Here is a 10,055-nt window from a genome sequence, read left to right as displayed (position 1 = left end):
CAGAATGACTACATTAGCTAGGAGAATAAAAAATGAACAATGTAAAACTGGAAAATACTACAGGCAGGTTTTCTACGGGAAGCTAATATCTCTATTTCATCCGAAATAACATGTGAGAAAGATCACAGACAATCCATCTGAAGACTTTTTATGAAAAAAAGACATACTCATTGTATTAAAATACAGTATCCTAAGGTGGAAAATGAACCATTCACAGGAAAATAAGCTTTTAAAATGAAAAAATGTGTTCTATTCAAATTACTGGAAACTGGGCCTGAATCTTCATTTCGCATTTTCAAGAATTAGGAACTGCAAGATCATTCCTTCATACTGATGATATGTCAAAAGACATATCCAACTCTTTCTTTTGAGCGTTACTTAAATATTGCCAATAATTTACACAGAAAGAAAAATAAATGCAAGGTTTAAAAAAATCTGAGAAAAAGTTTTCCTCTCTACCTTCATCTCATTTGTCTTTCTTCAGTCAGCTTTCTATGAAAATGGAAAGGCAGAGATTTTTTCTGGTTTTGTTTTCAACTGCGCTCTCCCTGATTGTCATCAGTGAGGAGTTAGTGTAACTGGAGAAACAAATAGAATATTTTACTTGTTCTCATGAATCATTAACAAAATTTGAACCATGTCCCAATTTTTGTGTCATTATTTTGGTTGAGAATCAAAACAACTGGACCAGTGCTTGGATTTTCCAATACCAATATGAGTTAATTTGGTTAAAAAAAATCTACTTGTCAGTTTTTTAATTGAACCACTATGAAAGGAAAAAAGGGAGGACATACACTCTGAAATTTTCTTCATTTAGGTGATGTTAACATTTTACTCTAGCTCTGGCTCAGCTGAAGGTCTCTCTCTTTTCCCAGAATGAGGAAGTGGAGAGTATGTATAATAAAAATCTTAAATTTATGAGAACTGTTGATACTCGTATCTTTCATTCTCTTCTGCTTTGGTGTTTTAATAATATTCTGAACATTCATCCTCATTCTTTTCTGGATTAAAACATTACAGATAAAACCATTATATTTTTGAAGGGTCTGACTGTACTGAGGGTATATTTTAAGTAGAAAAATTCTGGGTTTTCTCCTTTCTTAATTACAAGTGGGGAGAGCTGAACAAAACAGACAAGTAAGAGACTCACAAGCACTACCACTGTCTCACACTGTTCCAACACATGGATATTTTAATGCAGATATTTAAAAAAGAATGTATAAAAACCCTATACAGAAGTAATAACATAATGATTATTGTTGTTTAAAGGCTAGTGTCTTTACACATCATATATAAGAAGGTATTTGTAATGATCCTTAGTTCTCAATTATCCCACTCTATCTAGCTGCTAAACAAAATATGAGGTTTGCATAGATCATGTCAGCTCCAAAAAGATATTTATTGATGGGACCATAGCTTTAACAGTGATTTTGTACAACTTCTTTTCTTAAGCAGAAGAGGATTAAAACCATTTTCTTACTTACAGCCTTGTTTTCTAAAGACAGAATCTACACTTTTAATTATTTTTCTCTACTTTTTCTGAAGCTTTCACATACGTATTTCCTTCTCTTCATACACACATTCCCCAATGCTCTTCAGTAGTACGCAGTGGAAGATACACTGCCCCACAGCATTTACAGTATGTAGCAGTTTTCATTTATTCTTCATTCTTCAACAATTTATAGTCATCTTAAATGCAAAAGATAAAGAAGGTCCCATGGGACATGGTGCTGCAACTGCTCCTCTGCCCACTCTGATGAGCTGGGGGAAATGTTTATGTGGGGTTTCAGATGATGAGAAGCATCTGTTTCCCACACCCCACTGGGTGCAGAAGGCTAAGAAGGCTGGGAGTAGATCTGGCCTTTGACTGCTGAATACAGCTTGCCCATCCTCTAGGACAGGAGTTTTTGCCCTTCTGCCAATGTCTGAAATCCAGCAGTAAATTTGTGTCTGTTCAATGATGAATGGAGGTCAAAGTCTCTTTGTTTCAATGAGGTTTACCCCTAGATTATAGAAATCAGAGTTTACATAAGTGGTAACTGATCTGACATTCTGCTGTTCACTGATTTAATTTACTCAAGAGAGGACTCTTTTTTCATTCTTTTTCTGGTTGACTCATAATTTTTGTAGCTGACACAATGGGAACATATTCTGGCTTTGTGTGAAGATGTAGGGGAGACTGGTACTGCTACTCATTTGTTGAAGAACCTGCTAGCTATTTCTAGCCCAGTGCATTTCCATTTCTTCAGAGTTAAAATTCAAAATAATATAGTCCATCCTGTCAAACAATACTTCCTGTCAAAAAAATTAAAACATATCTTTGAGACTAGGCAGCTGCAGAACAGCACTAGAAAAATAAATCATTTCAATTATGCTCAAAGTCAGCAGTGAATAAAGCAATACCTGAATATTTCTGCCTGTTTGATTACATGGAAAATATCTTCAGTATTTCTGATTTGCTTTAATGATTCAGCTGGAGTCCAAATTTGCCACTGGCCAACACCACACCTGCTATGCCTGCTGCCCAATCATTTTCGAATGTACAGCAGTTAGTAAAACAAACAACCCAACTCATGTCATGTTCCTGGCAACTGTATGAATGACCATATTTTGTTTTTTCTTTACATTTACATCTTCATATGCCATCTGTGCAATGTGCAGAAAGAGTGTGCTGGAGAAGGACATTCATAGTTAAAGGGAACTTTACAGTTAGGTCTACTGCTAATGTCTTGAAAATTGACTTCCACTGAATTCAAAAGGAAATAAATTACAGTCTCATAGGGACAGAGATCCTTGTCAGTCTTTGGAGGTAAGGGTGAACAAAGTGGCTGTGTCATCCTTTGCTTTAAAAAGAAAGCATTTAGTGAAGAAAGGTGAAAATGAGAGACAACCTCAAGGAAACTTAAGAAAGCAGAAAACAGTAGTATATGGGAGAAGACTGAATAATGCTGTATGTTCAAGATGCTGACTGAAAGAGATGTAAAGTTACTATGAAGTGGAAGTCTCTACTGTATGAATTCTGTGACAAACAGGATTCTGACAACATTTGGTTTGTTTTGTTGTTGTTTATTGGTTGTTTTTTTGTTGTTGTTTTGTTTTTTCTTGATGAGAATAAGCAAAACCAAAAGTGCCCGAATAAGCTTTTGCACTCAAAATTTTGGTAGTAAGAGTAAGCCCAAGTTTTAGGCACAGGTTCCAATGGACAAACTCTGAGTTTGTGCTGTCATTGAAAGATGGTGGGACACAGTTTGGAAGGACACCATAAATTTCATAGTCTGACAAAAAAAAAAAAAAAAATAAAGTACAACACAAAATCTGATTACAGTATAGGTTTTACTGGAAAAAAGCCTATGCCAATAGCTAGAAGTTTCCCAGAAAGGACCAAAAGCTGGATACATTCAGTTTTATCTTTGCTGGACCAGCAGCTACAAAATATTCATTTTACAAAGCTATTTTGTGAAACTCCTATTCTCTCATGATGAAGATGTTAAAGAGATGAAAAGCTGACTTAAACCAAAGGTTTTACTACAAAACAGGTAACAGACATGGGACACTTTGCCCATTCTGGAGCTTTCTAACGGAGTTCATCTGTATCAAAAAGAACTTTAAAAGAATATAAGGTCACAAACACCAGTAGAATTGAATAATCACAATGAAGAACAGTTTAGAAATTGGAGTTTTAATAATTTAAACAGAATTGTCCATCCATTACAATTATATGAAATATAGTCTCCAAAAGAGATTTTTTTAACAAGACTTGTACAGTCCTTGTGCATGTATTTAGAAGCTTATTAATAGTCAGATGAACAGAACATAACAAAGACACAGAAGAGAATTTGTCTTGTTTCTCCTGGTCAAACTGGACCTGTAGAGGCAGATACTCTTGGGTGTCCAAACCCTAAATTTACCACGGAACTATGGATTTTCTATGAAGGTTCTCCTTAAAAGCTGAAGATTTCACTCATTAGAGGAGAAGGAAAACTAATTACAGTGACATTTATAGTAATTATCTTTCTGTAACTAATTAAGAGGCAGTGAAATGCTGAGTAATACTGAATAGGTGATACATTTATTGTGTGGGATGACAGAAATTACCAATACTGTATAAAGGTATGTCAAACTGCACTATTAAATGTTGGTCCTGAGGAAAAACTGACCCTATCCAAAACTGTCATTCATGCAAAAACTACTGTACAGGGCTTGAAAATGTCACTTGGCAAAATTAAAAGGTCGCTTGGATAAGGTCACCATTGTGCAACGCTGTGCATTTTATGTGAGATAAGCTCCTTTTAGGTTTAAATAATTCCTAACCCCACACAAGTCCCAACTAGTTCTCTAAAGATACTACTTACCAACAGCCTAACACCAACAGTGTCTAAACTTATTAAGTAATCTGTAAGAGACTTGATAGTTCCTCAAGCTACAAATGTCCATGTAAGGTTGACCACTTGATCTCAAAAGACAGAGACTTATCTTGTAGCCAGTTACACTGCAGACAGTGACCCTAACACTACTCCTTGTCATGCTTAATCTTTGCATAGCAGCCCTGTGATTAGAGCATTTATCTTGGAAATAGAAGTCTTGAGTTCTAGGCATACCTTAGCATTAAGAAATTTCAGTGCACATCCCAATTAATCCCTAGTGAAGTCTATAGGGCATTCTGAACAACTGTATCTAGACTTACACAAAAACAGCTGTCATAAACTGTTCCTCAAGAGGGTGTCTCAAGCAACTTGAGTGGGGCGCCCTGTGGGGGGGAAGTGGGGTGAGCTCTGTGGAGGTAGGGCGGTGGGCTTTTTCTCTCTCTCTCCCTTCTGTTGCTGCTCAGAGACAGAACTTGCCCAGCTGCACCGGTGCAAGCTAAAGAAAATGAGAAGCTTCTGGAACAGTCTATTGTGCAGCTGTAAAAAAAGACTATATAAGGATGACACCCCTGCCTGTGTTTTTGTCGACCCACCACCTACAGACCAAACTTGCTACTCCATGACAATGTGGGATTCAAGGGTGGTGATTTGTCTCTTTTTATTCCCTCCTTTTTTTTCTCTTTCCTCTGTCTTTTCTTCTCTCTCGTCTTCTTCTTACATATATTCAGGTATATAATTTTGTACAAATTGTGACAGGTTGTTAGGAAAAGATGCTTTGCCAAAGTGCCTTTACTCGTCTGCCAAAGGTTATTAGTTGTTTGTTGCCAAATTGTCTCCATTCACTCACTAAAGCTGTCAGTTAATAAAGGTAACAGCTAAACTGTTCCTCTGAGTCACTGTCATGACTCGACATGCCCTGTGGCTCTGCATCATGGAGACCGAGACTGGATTATCGGCCCTCCCAACCCTCCACCCCCTCCCCGTACACAGGCTCTCCAGGAATTCAAAAGATTCATTCCTCTCATAACCCACCGAGTGGGATGATACAGCAACAGTCATGAGATTTTAAATGAGCTGTGAAAAAGAATAACATGCAATTTCAAAAAAAGCTGAGGTTCCGTAAACAAAGTACAGTATTTAGCACGTACTTTTGAGACGTTCTAGGAAGGAACTAAGATACCTGCATAACCACTTTGGATAACTCTGATGTCTTCAGAGGCATCTACTTCTTAGTATGGGAAATAAAGCAATTAATTTAGGAAGATGAACAATTATTTTAGGATTTGAGGACTGCCCCTGTAATAATGTTAATTTTAAACCTTAGATGAAACAATCCCTGTGTTGAACAGATTAGAATTTTCTAGTTTTAGAAGCAATAGGTCAGATTTTTACTACGCTGAAATGCTGTCACATATTCCCTTCCACAACAACCTCCACCTTAAGGGTGAGCAGGACTTTGTTTTATTTCTACTGTACTGTTGGAGGACTTCTACTGGTAAACTGACAGTTAAAACTTTTTCTTAATTTTTAATTGCACTTTATTAGGGAACAGTGTTTAACTGTGGAATCCCAACATAGCAGGGATTCTGGGAAAACCTGAAGAGGAACCTTTCAGGTTAGGACTGTAGAAGGAAGAAATTTAGAACTATGACCAGGGAGGAAAAAGAATTATCTTGTTCCCAAGGAAACAACTATATTCTTAAAATCTGAGTATACATCTTATCATATACATCCTACCAAATTCAGTTTATTCTTAGAAAGAATAACTAAGGATACCAAGTTCCCATTGTCAGTTTCTTCTCCCAGATGGAACAACATCAGAAAAAACACATGTTATCTAGTAATTCAAGCCAACATGGTAGCAATATGTTAGCTATGAAATTATTTCTGGAGCTGCATAAAAAGCACATTACTGATTTTGACTGATTTTCTAGCAGTTATTGAACAAAAAAACTGAATAAACTAATAACATGAGTGAAGATATGCACATGTGGTAAGGGTCAAGAGTAACTCATAAGGGCCCAAAGTTTATAAACTGCAACATTGAGGGAGTCCCAAAGAGCAAGCAAAACCCTGTTGAAGTGAATAGAAGTCTGCACAAGTACATGAGCCTATGGAAATTCTATATAGAGGTAAGGTATCATATTAAACCTACATGAGGGTTTATTAGGGACATAATAAGTAACATTTTATCTTGTTACTTTAAAGACACTTCCATTTTGCTTTAGGTATACCACAGGAGACCTAATTCAATATTTATTGTAAGTGTCACAAATAATTTATGAAAAAACAGTTCCTAAGGATCTGTGTAATGCTTAGTGACAACTCTAGGTTGTAATTAAGGTCAGCTGTCTACCTTTCTTGTTCTGTTTTGTCATTCATTGTTTGGACATTCCTTTTCCCTTCAATGACATTCAAATTACCCTATAATTAGAAGTGTCAGGAACACTCTCTATTCAGTTGGCCTTTATGCACAATGCTAGGAAAGTTGGTAGAGAATTAGGCAGCTTCTTGTAGTAACAAGTAAAAATGGCTTTCATTATATTTATGTAAAAATAAGAAACAATAAAAAAAAAAATACTTGCACTTGGATAAAAAAGAAAATAAATTTGAGGTACAATCCTTCTCCAACTAATTTGGAACACATTTCAGCAGCCCAAGTTATATGGAACCATTCAAACATGCCTATGCTAAGACCTGAAACAGTTTTGTTGCAGTGTGTTATGTGTCTTTAAAGAAAAATGGTTTTGAGAGGTGGATTCATGGCCCATACAAAAGTGTTAGAAATTGTCTATACTAACTGAGAAAAACCTTTTTTATCTGTGCTTTTCTAGCAAGAAGTATGCTTAAAACTAATTAACAAAAAAAAATGAATTGGAGCCTTATTTGCTTCATTTCTTGTTGTCCTGGGTTGAGTGAGTGGTGGAGTTTTTTTGGTGGCAGGGGAGAGGGCTATCAGGGCGGCCCCCTGTGAGAAGCTTCTCAAAGCTCCCCCAGCTCCAAGTCAGCTCCACTTCTGTTTGGGAAATTGAGACAATCGGCTGCGCCTCTGCGATAATGTATTTAAGAAGGGACGTGGTGACGGGCAGTTGGACTTGTGAGGAGGAGTTGCTGCAGCTGCATGAACACCAAGGTCAGTGGAGGAACGGAGGAAGAAAGGAGGGGGGAGGTGTGCTGGAGCAGAGACCCCCCTGTATCCTGTGGTGAGACGGCAGGGAGGCCCCCCCCCCCCCCCCCCGCCACCCATGAAGATCTACGGTGGAGCAGACATTGATTTGTGGCCTGTTGTTCCTGCTCAGATGATCAAGGTTCTGTGCCCGAAGAAGGCCGGGGTCTCATGGGAAAAGGTAGTCCCGCTGCTGTAATTCAGCACTGGGAGGATTGCAGCATGCGGGGGAGTCCCATGCCGGAGCAGCTCGGGAAGGGCTGCAGCCGTGGGAGAGAATCCAGTCAGAGGAAGTTAGTGACCCATGACGGAGCAGTGTGGGGAACGCTGCAGCCCATGGGAGGAATTCAAGTCAGAGAAAGTTTGTGGAGGACTGTCTCCTGTGAGAGGGGGACCACGATGGAGCAGGAGGAACAAGTTCCGGACACTCCCCTCACCGAAAATTAAGGAAGTGACAGCACTGACTGCACCCCCCATTCCCTGCCCCTGCGCCACTGGGGGAGGAGGTAGAGATATTGGGAGCAGAACTGAGCCCGGGAAGAAGGGAGGGGTGGGGGGAAGGTGTTCTCAAGATGTGGCAATGCTTCTCACTGTCTTACTCTGTTATGTGTTGTTAGTGTCTGTAATAAATGTATGTTCTTTTTTTTTCTTCCCCTATATGAGTCTGCCTTTTACTCGTGATCATAAAAGGGGGATTTTTCCCCATCCCAGTCCTATCTTGAACCCCAAGCCTGGCTCTCTGTCCCTTCTCATTGCTGGAGGGGAAGGGAGAGAGAGCTGCTGCATTGTGATTGGCTGTCAATCAGGCCTAAACCACGACACTTGTATTTACTTAGCAATTTTCCCTACATCAGAGAATCATAGAATAGTTTGGGTTGGAAAGGACCTTAAAAATAATCTAGTTCCAACTCCCCTGCCGAGAGCAGGGACACCTTCCACTAGACCAGGTTGCTCAAAGCCCCGTCCAACCTGGCCTTGAACAGTTCCAGGGAGGGGGCAGCCACAATTGCTCTGGGCAACCTGTTCCAGTGCCTCACCACCCTCACAGGAAAGAATTTTTTCCTTATATCTAATCTAAATCTAAATCTACCCTCTTCTAAGTTTAAAGTCATTAAACTTTAAAGAGGGTGACACTGCCACCTCATCTCTCCTGAGTGTCCTTCCTCAAGAACCTGTATCCTTCTACTCAAACACTCCATTCATAGGAGCCATCCCACCATGTCTCCCTGATGCCAATAAGATCACAGCCCTTCAGAGGTGCACAAATCTCTAACTCCTCTTGTTTATTCCCCATGCTGCATGCGTTTGTGTGGAGGCATTTAAGTTGTGCCCCTGATGAAGCTGACTTACTTACTGGAGTAGCTGGAATTCCTTTGTGCTGCTCTTCAGGTACTCTCCAGCTGATCTGTGACCCCTCTCCAGGCTCTGGACATCTATTGCTGGCACCAGCATCAAACTGGTAGTAGTGGGATGGACTGAAGTTCCCATCCCCTGGCAACTTTAGTTTAAAGCCCTCTTCACCAGCTTGGCAAGCCTATGACCGAAGATGCTCTTCCCCTTCTCTGACAGATGGACCCATCAACCCCCAAGTAGACCAGGTTTCTCAAAGTGAGTCCTATGGTCTAAGTAGCTGAACTCCTGGCTGTGGCACCAGTCCTGCAACCATTTGTTAATTTGATAGATTTGACTGGCCCTTTTCAAACCCCTTCCCTTTGACCAGGAGGCTTGATGAACAAACTACATGTGCTCGAGAGTCCCTTACCACTGATTCCAGGGCTCTGTAATGCTTCTTGATACTCCTCAGACTGCTCCTGGCTGTATCACTGGTGCCTGCATGAAACAACAGCAGTGGATAATAGTCAGTGGACTGTATGAGGCTCGGTAGTCTCTTGGTGACATCCTTGATACAAGTCCCTGGTAAGTAGCACACATCTCTGTGAGTGCATCAGGTTGGCAGATAGGTACCTCCATACCTCTCAGAAGAGAGTAATCTACTACTATAACCCGTCTCCTTTTCTCAGCTGTTCTGGTGGTTCTACATGGAGCAGGTCAGACTGTCTTACTCAACTCCAGTGTCTCTCCTGACATGAAAGGTCTTTCCTCTTCAGTCTACAGACTGAGGAAGCGATACTGCAAGGGGAACTCAGGCTTCAGGGGAAGTCTCTTCCTCCTGAAGGTCCTTGCCATTGCAAGCTTCCAGTCTTCTGCATTATTACCCCCCTCCCTTCTGTGTGTGCTGGTGGGAGAGTTTTTGGTTGTTTGACTATGGGTCCACTGCAGACCATGCTTGGAACCAGCTAACTCCTTCTCAGCCTCCCTGATGCTACACAGCCTTCTCACCACCTCCTGCAGCTCAGCACCTGCAGCAGGAGGGCCTGCAGCCTTTACTCTCAGACAAGTGCCCACCATCCTGCCTTGAGTGTCAGGTAGGAGGAGTGGCCTGTGCAGATGGTCACAGAACAGTGCCCTGTTGCTGGGTTATGTGATCTTCAAGCCCCTCCACTCGGTCGGTGGAATGTCCTTCC

The 10,055-nt window shown here is 40.4% G+C and overlaps 1 long non-coding RNA gene across 1 annotated transcript; it reads left to right on the top strand.

Annotated features, from left to right (window-relative positions):
- The first annotated feature begins 1,629 nt into the window (after nt 1–1,629).
- Nucleotides 1,630–8,881, top strand: LOC122152632. Its single transcript, XR_006164689.1, has 3 exons — nt 1,630–1,639; nt 4,032–4,034; nt 8,846–8,881. It is a non-coding gene; the product is annotated as an uncharacterized LOC122152632 (long non-coding RNA).
- Nucleotides 8,882–10,055: the final 1,174 nt, after the last annotated feature.

The sequence above is a fragment of the Tyto alba genome, unplaced genomic scaffold, assembly GCF_018691265.1.
Source record: "Tyto alba isolate M040663 unplaced genomic scaffold, T.alba_DEE_v4.0 Super-Scaffold_9, whole genome shotgun sequence".
Taxonomy (NCBI): domain Eukaryota; kingdom Metazoa; phylum Chordata; class Aves; order Strigiformes; family Tytonidae; genus Tyto; species Tyto alba.
The sequence above is the reverse complement of the archived record's forward strand: the minus strand, read 5'-3'. Positions and strand labels throughout refer to the sequence as shown.